Consider the following 17422-nt stretch of genomic DNA (forward strand, 5'->3'; position numbering starts at 1 on the left):
CAATATTCACTTTATTCCTTGTAGCAGCTCATGAGCTGTCCTAAAAAGACCTGTGTTTAGCCTGATTTTTTTTTCCCTAAGAGTATGGGGACAAGCCAAATCACGCATTGAAAGCACCCTCCATGTTGGTCCCACCTCCACTGGAGAGGCTGTTCAGTGTGACCAGCTAGCCATGACCATGGCAATGATGCTTTGCAGCTGAACATCAACCTGAAGCTCAGCCTGGGAACACCAGTGAAAAGCTGAGCCTCCAGCACTCGGCAGGTCTCCCATGCTCACCAGCTCCAGTGACATCCCATACATTGGGGAAGTGACCTTCCCTATTGAACACAAGAAGCCAACACATTCCTTATTGCTGTTCTCCCAAATAATTCACAGAGCAACCCTCAGCACCTCTCTAAACCCAGAGACCAGCTCAGCTCTCAGACACTTCTGCACCACACACAGACTGGTGCCTCTCAGGGAAAAGCAGCTAAAGATATCTCATGGTCCTGTAATGAGACCCAGAGGACTGGGATTTCACTCCCACCCCACCTGATCCATGGTTACTGGGACAGTCACCTCCAAATCACTGCCAGCTGCTTTTTCAGGGAGATTCCTGGGCTCAAAGACCACCATTACGTTCCTGGTCCTACCTCAGGGTACCAAAAGCTACTCAATCATTGGGATGAAAAGCAGCAATGCTCACACAACATTTCTAGCTGCAGACACCACGGTGAACATACCAGGTGGTGACAAAACAACCCCGTGTCACTGCCACAGCAACAGGAAGATTTTCCCATTACCACCTTCACACCCCACTGGCTCCAGAGATGCTCCATGAACTCAGCCCATGGGCACGCTTGGGATGAAGACAGCAGAGCCCTTCGCCAAGCGCCAGCCCCCACAGAGCTCCCAGCTATTTTTGGGAGGTCGCATCCAATGCTGCAAGGAGTTGTGGTATTGAGTTACCATCCATCACTGGGCAGAAATCACAAGTGCTCATCATTTGGCTGTTGCACTAGACAAAGTCCATTAGGAAGGAAAGGTGAAGGAGGAGAATTGTTGCAGGTTCTCTTTTCTAATCCCACCTGAGCCGCTGCATTTCTAGTGGCCATAGTCCCCCAGTGGCTCTGCATCACTGCTCTTGTGGAAGAGTGCCATTATGCTGAGCTTAAAATAACAGAACAAAGCCTAGCTTCTCAGCTTGGGAGCCAGGCATGGAGTCCAGCCTCCCAAACGGCACTTTCTGGACCCTCTTTCATCTCAGCACTTACTACTCCCCCTAGAAATCCCATCCTTCAGACACAACACACCACCTTCATGCGGGTGTTACATGCCCATCCATCCCAGCCCATCACCGAGATAAACCTCCACCAAGTCACCTCGCTCCCTGCTGGTGCCATCCCAGTCCTCTCCTGTGGCCTGGAACCACCGCCTTCAAGCTCTCCATGGCAGATCTTGCCCATTGCAAGAGGAAAACAGACCTAGAGGGCACACAGAATTTTGGGACAGGGATTGAAGGATGAGGTTTTTAATCCCAACTTCACATCAACGGTAGAGATACTCAGATTTGGTTTTGAGCATCTCACCCCCAACAGAGAAATCAGGGTGCATGTGGTTGGGGGTGGCATCTACATACACCAGTGGTGCATCTGAAGTGCTGCCCACCCAGCAAGCTGCAGCTCTGCCCTACCAGAGGGGCCATCACCCTCCCTCTGGCCAGCCTAAGATACTCTGAACACGTCACTGGGGCTGTATTTCCATTTGTTAGAGCAGGCATCCAAAAAGTCGAGTACGCCAGCTCAAACCACCAGCATCACAGCAGGAACAGGCTGAGCAGCCCACCTAAGGAGAGGCATTTTCCAGGAAAAAGACTCTTTGCCATACGACAGCTCAACAGCTTCTTGTGTCACATTGCTGGGTGAGCGTGGAAGACTGGTGCACAAATACTCCTGTGATAGCACAGATCCTGCAGGTGGCTTGTACAGGCTGCTAACACTAACCTCCAAAGTGGCAAATATTGAGGACACACATGGTTACCCCTCAAAAACAATTCTCACAGAAAGAGGTGGCTCATACTGGGTTTTCTGGCATCCCTTCCATTCCAGGAGATGGCCAGGGCTGGTGGTAAGTGTACTTGGAAGCAGGCACCTGACTTCTCGCATTAAACCACTCATTTTTGACACCAAACTGTTCTCCAGAGCAGTCACAAAGTACAGTCAGCCCAAGATCAGCACCAGGAAAGCTGGATTTGTGGGAACATACCTCAAGGAGGGAAAAACCTATGTATCTACGTGCCTTTCTACAGTACCCAAGTCTTCACATCCTCATACTGCCCCACCATCTCATCCTGAAGGAGTGTCATGTCCTCAGCTGACAGAGACATTTTTCTCCTTGTCCAAAGCCACTTAGAATATGTGCATAGAGCAGACAGATGAGCCCCAGCCATCACCCAATAACTCAGGCATCCTTCCTTCGTCACCACAGCATCAACCCCAGGCTTCATTACAACATCACAGCATCCAGGACAGTATCCATCACAGTACCATGGACATGTATCCAACAGATCAAGAGTTTCTCAAATTAAAACGCAGGATGAATAACTCTGTGCTTCAGCTCTCCCAGGCTGAAACAGGAGGCAGATAGCATGCACAAGACCTAATGCCTCTTCTCCCTGGATGATCATTTTCAGATGCCTTCCTCTTGCTGGGTAGGAATAACTCAGAGTCCACCAGCAAACATCCCTCTCAGGACCAAGGGAGAAGAAAAGCTTCCAGAGCACCAGCCACCCAAGGAGAGAACTGTTTCCATCAGTCTCATGAAGGTCAAAGCAAACACTTGCCTTGAATCTCAGGACAACTACCTACTCATAACATCCCACAAAGACCTGTTCCCCCTTTACACCATTCTTCAGTCATCTGTAATAGAAAATAATTGGCCACAGGATAGCATTGGTAGGAAGAAAGGGGAGCACGTTCCCTGTCCCCATCTCTCACGTGGGGTGAGAAAACCACACAAGGAGCATCAGGTACACTTTGGGAAGGTCAGAGACTGATACAACCACAGGACTGCAGTAGAGCTAATCTTATAGAATAACACCATCGAAGTAAAAACATTCCCCTTCTTTCCACAGGAAGATTAGTGTTGAGGGTCACCGTGTTTTAAGCTTAAGAAAATCCCATTGAAGCACCCAGGGGATAAATACATTAACGTCCACAGCAGTAATCCCTAACACTTCGTTGTACTACTTATGCAAAGCAGGCATCATCTCCCCTGGAAGGGGAGAAAATCCAAGCACAGGCATGAAGGATGAAGGACCTTCATCTGCTGAAGCAAGAACCTCAATGGGTTTAAGTCCCAACAGTCCTAAGCTTTCTGCCCAAGCCTGCAGGGGTCCGTGTTTGCAGCAAAGAGCCTGAAGCACGTTGTTTGCACTTCACTCTTTTCCCAGCTCATCTCCACTTTTTCCCCCACAAGAGATACCATGCCAGTGCTTTCAGTGTCCTCGTCACAAAGCAAGGTTTTTCCTGAAGGAGATGCTGGACTGGAGCAGTAGGATATTAGCTTTCATGCTGCCTGTACCATCTGTGCTGGAACTGCAGAGCAGAAAGTTGTGGGTTTTTTTTCAGGTGGTGAAGGGAAGAAAAATAAAATCAAGACCAAGCCATCTTTGTCAAGCAGTGCATTCAGACAAGTCCTGCTCATCCTACCCCGCAAATTCTGCTGTTTTGCAAAGTAACTTCCAGAAAAGAAAGCTTCTTAAACAAGTACGAGCAAAACACAACTCAAGCAGGCCTCCAGCACCTGAGAGCTGCAGAGTGGCCATGGCGCATAGGACTTCACAAAACCCATGCCACTAGGGCACTGAGATCTTTCAGCCCTATAAACCCCCATGCATTTTATGCTTCTACAGAAGAAAAAAAGTGACAAACCCTACTTTGGCCATCATTTACAACATTAAAAAAGGTTAGAGGATCCAACTCTGTAGCTGCTTTAAATGCTAGAACAGGAAAACGATTTAAATAAAGCCCTCATATTTCATGGCAAGGAAAGGATTTATTACCACTGGGACAACGTTTTCCCCACGTGCAGGTAGTTGCTGCTTTCCCAAGTGTCCCACCTGGCAGCGAGCCTTGGGGAGAATCCAGGCATCTCAGCAATCCCCATGTATCCACTCACCAAACATCCACAACACGATTTATTTGGAAGCTCAGTCACTAGCAGCGGTATTTATTCTTTTAATACCAGCTACATTGCCTCAGCCCATTGCTTCCTCTCAACAGCTCTGCCATTTAGCAGGCATTAAACTTGATGGTGCATGAGACATAACAGAGTTTTATTCACACCCCTGTAAAAGAGCTAGCTCGGTAGAACTGACAGCCACGAGCGTTTTAGGCAGTATTTATCTCATACCTTTCCTTCCCAAAAAAGCTAACCCTTTGCAACCAAACATATGGGAACCATCACCCAAAAAAAAAAAGTGCGTTTGGGAGCAGAACATCACATCAGCTTCAGACAAAGCTGAACCACAGCGATGTGTTTAATGGCAGCCAGCTAAAGTCAGCTGTGGCAGAGTTGAGCCACATGCAAGGAGGGTGTAAAGTCCTGATTTTTGGTCAAGCGCTTGGGTATTCCCCAGAAACAGCAACCCTCAGACAATAGCTTTCCTCCAGTAAACATTCCTCCTAGGACTCTGTAAGGCTATAAGTAGTTATCTTCCGGAGCTTTACAAGGTGTCAGAAAAAAAATAAAGAACAAAAGACCACCACATGAACACAAAGTTGTGCTGAGGTCCAAATCTGATGCCAGCACATGGAAGGTTAGAGAGTGATGGTACACAACCTAGACACTTCAAGCTGTTGGCTTCCTCCTTCTACCACCACTTATTAATCTTCTTTTCCTCCTAGGCCTCACCCCAGGCTCCACCATGGCTGTGTTTCATTTCCAACTTGAAGCATAGAATCACCTCTAGAAGTATGAAATTGTCGTGGGTTCCAGTTGGCAGCTCCCAAGGTAAAAGACAACCCTGTGGTCACTGCAACCACCTTCCCTCAAAGCAAGAGGCTGTTTGCATTTTCCAGCTGCACTATTTAAACAAGAGAAATTTCACAGGAGATGCTGCCTTAAGCATAAGGTCTTTGAGATGTAATAAGTGCCAATAGATGTTCTTTATCCCCAGCTTTATATCATTTCGAGTCAGTTCTGATGTAACCGTTAGTGTATTAATCCTGGTAGAAAGCAGACAGTTTCTCTATCTGGTACTGGAATTGGATAGCCCCAGGAACTCACATTTCCACTTATTTTAACTCTGGCTTTTTTTTTTTTTTGATTACATTGCTAACACAAAGCTGAGTTAGAAACAGTGGATGCTGTGTTAAATCCTGTTAGCTGATTACACAGCTGAGCAGCAGCATTTGCTGAAGAACTGAACCCAACTGCCCGATTTGGGAACCAGACAGTCACGCTGACCTTGTGTGTAACAGCAACAAGCGTTTGCTCCCGGTTTTGTCCGAATGCCATCTCCTCCAAGAGCTCAGACTATCTGCAACACTGCCAGGGCTGACATTCCTTGGAATAAGCCTGGCTTATCCAACCAAAATCCAAAGCATGGCTTTGAAGACAGCATGAGTACTTCTGCCACCAGAAATATTTGGCTATCTGGTTTCAACCTCCAGGCTCCATCCCTCCCAGGGAAGGAGTTTTAGGGAGGATGGAGATGAAAGGTCTCATTTCTTCGTGCCAAAAGGGAAAAAGGATATTTCTGAACAGTTCTGATTGCACCACTCCCCTGTACAGCAGATATCACACCTCCCTCCTCAGGAGTTTAGCACAGAATTAACCCTATTTGTATTTTTAGAGAGAAGCCATGGGCACCCACCCTCTGGAGGGGCCACAAGTTGCAAATCCCATGAGAACGGAGAAGTCTGCATACAGATGGAGTCAGCCGCCCAAATCAGGACAAGACATGCCCGTGCTCAGACTACAGCCTCTCCACTCATCTTGGTGCATCTGGGCAGCACATGGGAATTAGGTGCTTCCAAATCAAGGCGGGAACCAGGTAATTCCTTGTCTCCATTCACACCACTGTGCCCTTTCAGGCCAGGTTTTCACCATCCCTGCAGGTGCCCTGAAAAAGCATCAAGCCAAATTGGGAGATTTGTCCTCTCTGTACTTGTTGCACAAAAGCACCAGGAGCTCTTTCTCCAAGCACAGAGCAGCCCAGCAAGATGCAGGAGGAGGAGGATCCCTCAATTTAATTCAGCCCACACTGTGACCAGCTACCACCTTCCTCAATCAGCAGCCAGCTCGTTACATGCACAAACCTGCAGGGCAGTAACCAGCTGGCTGCAGGCAAGGCAAACCCTTGGCCACTTTACAAGCCTCATTCCCCAGATTATTCCCTGCCTTTAAAAAAAAAAAAGCACATTTGAGCAGGACTTACAGAGCAGCAGTACTTCAGTGCAATTCCTCATTGAGCATTTCTGCTAAAGGACCCGAAACACCCACCTCTCTCGAGCCTTGCTGATCAGTAAAGTTTTAATAGGGCTGATAAGCTCCTGGCTGGAACAGCTCTTGCGCACAGCAAGTTTTATCTGCTGCAGAGCACACTTGTTGCCGAGCCTCTTATCACCACTGCAAATATCAGCAGAGATAGAGAGCAGCACGTAATGCCCATGGAGGGGAGCTGCAGAAATGCAAGTGGACACGTTGCCTTTTGACACAGCTTTCCCCAAGCTCGTGACCTCGGGGGCTCCCTGCTCCTCACCCCAGGTACCCCCAAGCTCCACAGCAAGAAGAGCCCAACATCCAGACCACAAGGAGAGGAGCAGGACAGCCTCCAACCCTGAGGCCAGCAGTCCAGATCCATTGCTCCAAAGAAACTGCAGCTGAGCTACAAACTTCAGGGAAATGAGGAGAAAGACAATAGTTTCCTTGCGCCTGGGAGGAAGAAGCCAAGAGAACTTAAGTGATGGTCTCGTGGCTCTAATACACCACTCACTACTAGCAGACTACTGCCCCAGAAGCTTGCATTTAAGGACTGTTGAGATATAAGGATTTTTAGCATCATAAACTGACACTTTTAGAAATAGAGGACCCCCTATTCTAAACTCGCTCTGCTCTTAGAAGGGGATCTCTAACTCTTCACATCCCTACAAGTCTGGACTTCAGGTTACAGCTTCACAATCAAGCTCCCAGGCTCCATTCCTGCTAACTAATCACATTCCCACTGCAATACAGCAGCATTTAGCACATCGAGATAAAGCCACGAGGGGTTTTCAGGTCATCAGAAGCCTTTACCTTCAGGTCACCAGCTCAAACCCAGCCTTGTTATTATCCAGCCGACCTCTGTCCACTCCTCCCACCCCCTCCCAGCACAGCACAGCCCGTTCTCCAGCCCAAGCAATTACCACCCCACACCAGGTGACAGAGGGGTAGGTCACCAGCATCATTTTTCAGCCATGCAGCTTGAGATCAGCACACACCAAAGCTTCCCCAGCCTGTCAGATGCATTACAGCGGGCAAGTTGTTTGCAACAGCCCCCCAGAAGTGGGGGCATATTTCCAATCAGCAACTTTTGGTGGAGCTAGAGTTGCATTATGACCAAGGACAAGAGCAAACCAAACAGGTTTTGAGGGCTGGAAACCCCAAAACTGTAGGAATCAACCTTGCGCTCAAGATCAAACCCAAAACTGGAGTGATCTACCGTATTTGAGAGCTTCCTCCCCATGTTCTTCTTCCAGGGGAGACAAATGGGTATGCTCAAGCTTTATCTGGATATCTAGGTAGGTGCATCTCTCCAAGAGCTCTGGCAGCTGGAGGCCATGTAATTTCATCTCCCCTGGAGATAAAAAAGACACAGAAAGGGCCCTGCTCCCCCCAGATGCCAGCAGGGTGCTCTGCCCCTGCCCTTTGCTGGGATCCCCTCTCCACTCCAGCAGCCTCTGTGGGGTCAGTTCCCATCAAGCAAAGCTGGCAGTTGTGTTAGCTCCTGCCATGTTTTTCCTACCTATAAAACTGGACATTTCACTGCTTCTTTGTGGTCTTCAGTGCCCAGAAATACCAATCTGGGCCACCCCCTAAGCAAGCACTAAGCACATCCCCAATGCCCCAGGTGCCCGCAGGCATGGTGGCCTCTCCAGCACAGCCTCGCGCCCAACTCTCCCACCCTGGTGGCACTGCTCACCTTCTCCCCAGCACCTTCTCCTTTTAAAATGGAGAGCAAATTTCCAGGCTAAAAGGAGCTGATGGAGCTTGGACTACCAGACATATCCACCTTGTTACAGACTGCTCACAGCTTCCAGCTTACTTCACTGAAAGACTTACCCCTTAAAAGTAGAAGGAAAAAGGTTGGTAGATGCTAAAACCTAGCAGCCATATGCAAGGTGCTCTGGAAGGGTTATTTTAAAGGGCTGCAGGTGTTACAATCCTATAATCATTAATGCTGGAAAAGCCCTCCAAGACCATCTGGTCCAACCACCCCCCTACCACCAATGTCACCCACCAAACCATGTCCCCAAGCACCACGTCCAACCTTGCCTTGAACGCCCCCAGGGACGGGGACTCCACCACCTCCCTGGGCAACCCATCCCAATGCCTGACCGCTCTTGCTGAGCAGAAATGTCCCCTAATTTGTTGTGTTGGCCCCACTGACAACATCTAGGGAGCCCATCAGGTTCCTGCCTCCAGCACAGCTCCTGTGACAGCAAGAGAGATGCACACCTCCCCGGGGAGGGCTTTCAGGAAGGATTTGCACAAAAGCCAAAGACTTTCTTGCAAAGACTCCCTTCCAGCTCCAGTTTTGAGCTCGTTAAATCAATTGCAATCACACACACACAGCCCCAGAAATAGAAGCATCAAATGCCTGTAACGACAGCAGCTTTTGCAGCTTCACCCAACCAGTTACCCCATGCAAGGCCAGGGCCAGAGCTGAAACCCCGGCACGTTGCAGGGCTGATAGGTGCAGGGGTGCAGGCACAAGGACGGGTGTTCCCTTGGGTGCTGGCCTTCAACTCCACCACTGCTGCCTGTGTTTTCAGGGACAGCAGCTCTCTCGCTATCACCACACGAGCAGATTTATTTCTCTTTGCAAAACAAAACTGCGTACGGAGGCCCTGCACAGTTTGTTTCAGCAACACACATCTATGCAGCGGCGTGACCTTGCGAGGCGCAGAGACTTCCCTCACAGCTTAAGAGGCACCAGAGCACGCTTTACTCCCATCACATTAACATTTTAACATACACAGCTTGCTTACCCATGAGTACACCGCATTCCTTTAACATACAGCTCTCAGAGCAAGAGCCCCGAGATGCAAACAAGAAACATCCTCACGCAGAGGAGACGGATTAGGAAACACTTGTGATAAAGGGAAGCGTCTCCAGCCAAGCTGTAAACCTTGCACTTTAAATCAGGCTTTTAATGAAGATGGCAAGCGTTCTGCAGTGATTAATTCAGAGCTAAGGATGAGTTTAGCTGCTTTGTTTCAACACTGATGCTGTCGCCAGGCTTGGGGCAGGAGGAAAAGCAGTAGAAAAAAAGCACAACTGCAAAGAGCTCGCAGGCTGTCAGACACCAGCAGCTTTCCAAGTTAATGCCAAAGCCCAAGCATGGGGTAACTTGCCCCTAAAACAGGGAGCCGCCCTCCCCTGTGAATTTACACAGCACAAACACATCACAAGCAGTGCAGGAGTTCACAGGACCCAGACTGTGAACATGGGAAAAACGTTAGATACATATTTTTGGTAAGCTTTTCAATATTTCTGTAGAAGCTGGAAAACAAGGCTTTCAAGTTCAGCGTGGCAAGCGCAGAGCAATCCTTTGCGATAAACACAATTTGCATGTTAACAGGAACACAGCTAAAAATAGCAGTTTTGAGAAGCCGTGGGTCTCACCTCACCTCTTTGCTTGATGAATCGCAGGGCTCCCAACAACCCCAAACCCACACACGGGTTACGAGGACCGCACAGCTGTTGTTACAGCACACATCTCCAGGCTCAAACAAGCACCTTGCAGCCATGGACAGAGAAATCCCAACCCAAAAAAACTCCAAAGGGAAAAGGATGAGAGCAGTGGAGCAAATCACACAGCTGGATTCCTGCACAGACACCCTGACCAAGACACAAGCCCTCCTAATTTGCTGGATTTCCAGCTGCAGTAGATTTGAGTGGCTGTTTAAAAGTCTCATCGAGGAGATGCATGGATAACGAGCAGGCAGACTGACACCACAATTCCCACACTACCTGCAAACACAATCACTGCTCTATCAGGTGACTGCCTACAAAACATTACCAACTTGACAGCATCAAGAAACTTTTTTATCCTGGGCTTCTTGCTACAAGGAAGCAGTTGGGTAAGAGAGAAACAGGTTTTGTACACTCCTTGCCTTCCCCACAAAGCCTTTCTTGTCTCCAAAGAGCCAGAGGTCAAAGGGTTGGATGAGTCCTTCCGACATCAACAGCTGAGACATGCAGGAAATATTTTAATCCCAAGGAAAGCATTAATTACCCCTTGTTAAAAAAAGAAAACAAACAAAATCCGCCCAAGTATCACAGCAAGACTTTGCCGTGGTAAATCCCTGCAAACAAGCCTAAGCCCTCGGCATCCATCCCAGAGCCGGGGCATTTGGGCAGAGTTTGGGCACTGGTGACACACACGGAGCACCTCTGAAGGGCCAAGCCTGCCCCTTAACACCATGCTTCTGCCCTCACTGCAGGGACCTTGGACATTTAGCAGGACAGCAAGCCCAGACACAACCCCAAATCCTTTCCAGCCTCTTTCAGTGAGTGCTCCAGGATCACACCAGCTTCCAACAGCCTTGCCTCAGCGCATCACCCTGATGGCCCACAACCTTTGGGCACCACATCCCAACCAGTAACCCCATTTCTCTCGTGACTCCCAGTCCAAAAATTTAATCTTTTTTTTTTACTGGAATTCTGAGGTGGTGACTTGACCAGTGGCTTGATTTGAGACTGAGGCAATACAATTTATGATGAGGTGGCTGTCAACACAAGAGGTTCATCAATACCAGACAAGTGGCTCAAGATAACAGTCTATTAGAGCAGCTCAGAAGAACACTCACCAGTCCATTATGCCTTTTTTAATGCCGCATCCAAAATACCTATTAAAGGAAACACTGGTTCTCACCTTGCGCTATTTTCATCAGAAGTGAGATGCTTTCCCTGAGCAACCTGTGCGTGTGTGAGCCGAAAGCTCAGCATAGCTAAAACCAGCGCCCAGACAGAACATTTCTGCACCATGTATCTAACCTCAGGCTGGGGGAGGAAAGTTTCATTTCATCTCACCATGGGGGAAGGGAAACCTATGGACCAGCTATCTTATAATTATAAAATAGATTGTACAAGTTACAACGGCTAACAGAAACTGCAGGGATTTTAAAGAGAGAAACTGTAGGATTTGAACATTTTAAAAGGCAAACTTGCTTTAAAGGCAAAGCTGGAAGATAAAAGCTGCATGAACACAGTGCCACATGGTAAAACTGAAAGCGAAACAGGCTCTTTTAAGCGTTCCTAGAAAAAAAAAAAAACTTACAGTCCACCACATCCAACTCTTCCAGGATGCAGCAGCTCGGACCTGAGCACCACACAAGGCTTTGCTGAGAACCCAGCTCCAAGCAGCACAGAGGACACAGTGGTTGGAGAGCAGGAGGATTTGTTTTTGTCATGACTGAGGAATTACATCAAAACCAGCACGAGCTATTTCCCAGGAAGAGATTAGCCACCAGTAGGACTGTGCACAGAGGAGCCCGGCGGTGGAGCTGGTGCCCAGATTTGTGCATCATCTGGGGCGAGGCACAGCTTGCCTCTCTCCTACCCCCATCCCATCCTTCATCCAGGAGGAGGAGGAAAAAAAAAGAGCCCATCTCAGCAATACCTGGCTCAAGAGCCACAAAAAACCAGTGCCAAAAACACATTCACAAGAGAAACGTCTCTCATAAAGCTGATCCTACCCAAAGGCCAGACAGGCAAAAATAGACAGAGCTCAATCAAGATGTGTAATGGATTCAGTATGTGAAAACATGCCGTGTGGTGTGATAGACCCAAGCACAGGAAGATTTCCCATTGCCACCCAAGAAGGTCCTTGTTTGAACACCCTTCGGGGGAACACGCTGTACCTTGAACCCCTCTCTTGGCAGGGACATTATACAAATATTTAATTACATATAAAAATAAGGCTTTTGGGGGGTTATTGAGCAACGAGAGGCTATTTAAGCAAGCGTTCAGGCAGTTGTCCTGCCAGTATCTGTGGGTATTTTTGGAGGAAGTGGGGAGAACTCGGCAGTTAGCTACAGAGGAAAAAGCAGCGAAGCCAAACACCAGCGTGCAGCTTTTTTTTTTTTTTTTTTTTGAAAGCAGAGCCATGCATTAAAGTAGCTGCAACTAATCACTGTTTATAGACAGGCTGGCAAGCAAAAGCAATGGCTATAAACAATCCTTTAAATCCCTTTTCCCCGCATCATGCACGGAATATTCCTGCAAAGGTCTGGTAAACACTGTCAGTGCCCTGGCGCGCACAGAAAGGCAGCAGGGAACATAGCTGGAAGGGAAATCATTTGTAGGGGAAGGAAGGAAGGAAGGAAGGAAGGAAGGGGAATGGGGCACTGGGATCCCACATGGGGACTGGGAATCACACCCCAGGGACCCTCCCAGAGCCCTGGGTGGGTGAAAAGTGGGCACCTCCGCACAGGGCTGGGGGACAGCAGCAGCTCGCTGGTGTCACACTGCCCTCTTCTGAGCAGCAGACACTGCTCAGCTCCATGGCCAGCTCTGCGTGGTGCCCCCGGGGAGCTGCAGCCCTGGGTGACACCCTGGGACCTCAGTCCCGAGTGACAAAGGCACAAGGAGAAGCCAAGAGGCACCACTCACCCTAGAAGTGCCCTGGTTGGCACCCGCAGAGCCCAAACCAGCCCCAGCCTCCTCGCACAGCACCAGCAGCGCTTGTTGTGATGCCAGCAGCAGAACCAGAACTTCCCCCAGCACCATTTGGTCTCCTTGAAGCAAAATTCCCAGCTGGGACAGCCTAACGATGCCTCTTTATAGCAGGAGCCAAGTGGTGGCCAGGTGGATCCCATCACTTCATCTCCCTACCAGCAGGAAGGTGTAAAGCATCTCGTTACAGCACTTTTGGGCAGGAGCACGGCCCCCCCAGGGGTATTTTCTCACGGAAAAGTAGTTTCAAAGCAGCATCACCCCCCAGGGAAAGTGTGCTGCTACACCCCATGTTTGCAGGAGAGGAGCCGTAAACACCCATCCACGTCCAACCCCAAAACTCTTTGTGTTGGCTAAACCCAAGCCACGACGCACAAGCCCATAGCTGCGCAGCAGCAATGCCATGAGTATTTCAAAGTGCAACCATATCCTTTTATCTTCGCCCTCAGAAAGACTTAAAAGCCAGCTAAAGGACAATATTCCCTGCAGGTGCGTCTTTTAAAAGGGCACCCAGATCTAACTTCCACCACCTGTGAGCACCAAAACACCTCGAAGCAAACAAGAAGGGTGAAGGAGCCGTTCCCTGCCAAGATCTTGACCTCAACCTGCAATATAATTGCATTGTAACACATATTTAAAACAAAACAACCACAAAAAAACATCCTTTATATACTGATTTTTGAACTGGGCAGAGTGAAATGTTGTAACAATCTTAATGCAGGTACCTATGATCAAATGTACCCAGCGCTTTCTGGATAAAGGTGCAAGAAACAACCCCTGGTCCCGCAGATGGCTCGGTATCTCGCTACAACCTTCCTGACTCATAAAAGCGATTTGTTGCCTTGCTAAAACTCAGCCTTTTATCATTAATTCCAAGTCAGCAGCTTCTGAATCTACAGCCCGACACCAACTAAATTGATCGGAGCCGAACTCATTTTCTTTGCACCGCTCGTTGTCGAGGCACAAGACAAACATCAGTCATGCTTCGCTTTCAAGTGGAGAATTCATTGCAGGGAGGAGCATAACGTGCAGAACATGCTTATTTAATAGAAAAAAAGTACAGCTTGACAGAGACACCCACTCCAAAATTAACTCTGCCTCGAAGCAAAGCTTATTTTTGCCGCTGAAGCCGTGCCTGCTGCATCACGGAGCAGCTGGATGCTGCCGAATATCAGCTTGGAGGTGCTTCAGGTCTTGACGAGGGGAACACAGGTTAAAATAGCAGCCTTTAAGGATGCACCGCCGCTCGGGTGGACAAAGGCTGTACAATGCATTAACGGACTGCTTCCCGCAGCAATCTGACAGCCCACGAACGTGGAGGTGCCGGATGAACGGCGAGGCAGGGAGCCCATTGACTCCAGCTTTGCCCCAGCCACACCTGCCAAGCGCAAGCTGGCGATCTAGGAGAGGGAAAGCAGGTAGAGGGCATTCACCCTACATCAGTGCGGGACACAAACCCAAAAAAAAGCTCTTTAAGAAGCAGCCCCAGTGCTACTTTTGCTCACTAATAAGCAATGCTCTGAATTTCCCGGAGGAGAAGGCAGCGCCCGCCCAGCGTGGTGGGGCTCAGCGTTCCCGGTGCCCCGCGTAACTTCCTAACGCAGAAAGCCCTGGGGGGGCTCACCGGGCGAGCACTCCTTTTCCTTCACACGGGGACAAAAAGCCAGCAAAGAGAACCATAATTATTATTTTTTTTTTAATTTCACATGCAGTATTTTCATGACTATTCTGCTCATGTATCAGTTATCCCTTCCCAGCCCCAAAATAAACCTTAAGCCCACACAATTACAAATAATAATAGTGGCTGTGCAAGCCCACCCCTAAAAACCAAGTCCTTGTGAGTTAGAAGCCTTTTCTTTTCTTTTTTTTTTTTTTTTGACATTGTTGTTTTCTTTCTGGCTGAAGAATCCCCGTTTCCATCTGGCCAGGGTGAAATTTAGCAGCTTCCACACCAGGAATTGCTACAACAGACCTTTTCCAGAGGCGAGCTCACATTTCCACTGCGACTCCTCAACGCCCAGTTTTCTAGGCAGCAAACACACAGGACTAGCGAGAGAGCTTCAATAAAACAGCGGCGAGATTTTTTCCCTCTCCCCTTTTCCTGAATTCCTTCTTTCCCCGACCGATTTCCCTGCTGAGCATCGAGGACAGGATAAGACCCTCTACATCTACCCTCTTTGGCTCTGGCAAGAAATTCAGGGTGCCCAACATGACAGGGCTTTGCTCCGGGGTGATGTCCCCAGGAGCCACCCAGGATGTCCCCACAGCAGCTTCAGAGCTCGGGGCGGGGGGGGAGCTGGGTGCTGGGAGAGCAGAGGGTGCTCCTCCAGCCCTCACCAGGCAAGTTGTCATAAAACCCTCCTGGGATTTTGCTTTCTCAGGATTTTACGGCACCGGACAACCCCGGAGTAAAGCCTCGGGGCCGTGGGACACGGCGGGTGGCGTTATTTTGCGAGCGGTGTATAAAAATGAAGAGTTACCTGTAAAACAAGTATGGCCTAAAGGAGACGGGGGGGGGGGGGGTGGCCGGATCCACACCCTGGCAGCTGGGGGGGTCCTGGGGAGCTCGGGGGGCACCCGGGCACCCATCCCAGGCGGGTGCCCACCCACGTCCCCCACCACACGACAGCACCCATCGACTCCCAACTTTGCTTGGGATGCTCCCAGCCAGGTGAGCTAAATATTTTTTTTGGGGGGGGGCAGGGGGGGGACACCACTTGGAATAGGGTGGGGGAGCGCAGAGGGTAAGGAAGCACATTTTGGGGAAAGAAACGCCTTTTTGCTCCCCCGCAGCACCTTTTGGGTGTCAAAAGCTGTGTATTGGCCAAACCCCAACACCCCCCCCCCGGCTCAGCATCACCCCCCGGGCACACCCTGCACCCCCGGGGCCGGTCCCAAGGCTGGGGGGGGGAATGCAAAAAGCCCCCCATTCCCCCCCCCAACACCTCCCCAGTCCAACCAGTCCAGCCATTTACCTGCTGCCACTGGGAGATCCTCCGTGTCGCCAAGGTGGGGTGGGATAGGGGAGGGGACACGGCCCCTGCCAGCGATGCCCCCCCGCTGTCCCCTTGCAGCGCGGGGGCTGGGGACAGCGCAGGGTCGGCAGGAGGGAGGTGGCACCACCGCGTCCCCGTCCCTGTCCCCGTCCCTGTCCCCGCAGCCCGGCGCGGCTCGGCTCGGCTCCGCCGCCCGCTCCCGGGAGCGGGGCGGGGGCTGGGGGCGGGCGGGCTCCGCCCCGGACAGCGGCAGGAGGAGGAAGAAGAGGAGGAGGAGGAGGAAGGCTGCACCCGAAAGCTGCCAGCCCCTTCTTAGTAGGGGTGTCCCTACGGGGATGCGGCTGGCTGCAAGCATCGGGGTACCCCCAAGGTACCCCCAGGGTACCCCCAAGGTGCCCCCAGGGTGCAGGTTTGGGGGTTCCCCTATGGCCCTGAGACCCCTAAAGGGCTGGGGAAGCCTTGGGGTGCTTGATCCCAAAGGGGTTTTGGCAGTGATGAACCCCAAAAAAGCCTCATCACGTAGCACTGATCCCCCCCCTTCTTTTCCTGGGCAAGCCAGCCTTCTTCCACCCCCATCTTCCTCCGAAGCAGGAGGTCTGGAAATCGTCCACCCCGGGAGCGATGTGCACACACACGCACGCACACACGCAGGGTGCGGCGAAAATAAAATCTACCCTTGGAAACCTCGGCAAACGAGAGCACAAATCCAGCCCTGCATGCCCCGGGACGCAGTTAACCGGGCACCAGTAAATCCCCATTTGGCAGCGGGGAGCGGAGTGGCCATAAGGGAAAATACTTCTAAGGGAAAGGAAAAAAAAAATCTCTTTCTGGGATATTTATATCGAAGGCGATCGCGTCCCAAAGCCTGCTCAGGGGGATGCTGTGCGCAACGGGGTGTTCCCATCCCGGGTGATGGAAGTGGCAGGGGAACAGATGAAAAGGGTCAGGCACAGATTTTGGGGCTGCAGCTTGCTGACATCTCCTCCTCCTCTAATTGTGCCCTTTTCAACCCAACAATTACTTATTTTTTCCATCCTCTTCCATCTTGGTCTTCCCCTGCTCTCCCAAGCGTGCACCACGGGGGGGTCCCCAGGACCTCACCTGCAAGCCCTGGGGGTCCCGGCGCAGGAGGTGCACGTGGTAGCAGTTTGGGGAAAGGATGAGTGTTTTGATGATGAGTGTTTTGCTGTGCCTACACCACGCTTGGGATTTGCTTCCTGCACGCTGTGAGAGCAGGGATGAATCAGAGCAGCCGGGGCTGGCTCCGAGCTGCTGGGTGCTCAGACCTGCTGAACTTTGTCCCCGGCGTCAGGTTTTAATGCAAGGTGGAAAATACTCACCTGAGAGCAGCAGGTCCCTTCAGCAAGTCCCTTTTTTTTTTTTTTCCTGCAAATTGGCTGTTTTTCACCCTTTTGGCCCATGCTCAGAGCCAGCCCCGGAGCTGTGTATGGTGCAAAAGGAGGAGATGTGCTGCCAAAACAACACTCGAGGTGAGACAG

At 50.4% G+C, this 17422-nt stretch overlaps 1 protein-coding gene across 5 annotated transcripts in view; it reads right to left on the reverse strand.

Moving 5' to 3' along the window:
• GDPD5 (glycerophosphodiester phosphodiesterase domain containing 5) overlaps positions 1–16148 on the reverse strand; it is a 160914-nt gene extending 144766 nt beyond the window's left edge. Inside the window, exons 1-2 of one of the 5 annotated variants that reach the window (XM_035560467.2) lie at positions 15903–16118; positions 1365–1466 (exon numbers count right to left, since the gene is read on the reverse strand). The gene's annotated coding sequence lies outside the window, so the exon portion shown is untranslated. Of the gene's footprint in view, positions 1–1364; positions 1467–11530; positions 11903–15902 lie in introns of those variants that run through there. The other 4 variants (XM_035560465.2, XM_035560469.2, XM_050708253.1 and 1 more) reach the window with 4 other exon arrangements.
• Positions 16149–17422: the final 1274 nt, after the last annotated feature.

The sequence above is a fragment of the Cygnus atratus genome, chromosome 1 (genome assembly GCF_013377495.2).
Source record: "Cygnus atratus isolate AKBS03 ecotype Queensland, Australia chromosome 1, CAtr_DNAZoo_HiC_assembly, whole genome shotgun sequence".
NCBI classification, from domain to species: domain Eukaryota; kingdom Metazoa; phylum Chordata; class Aves; order Anseriformes; family Anatidae; genus Cygnus; species Cygnus atratus.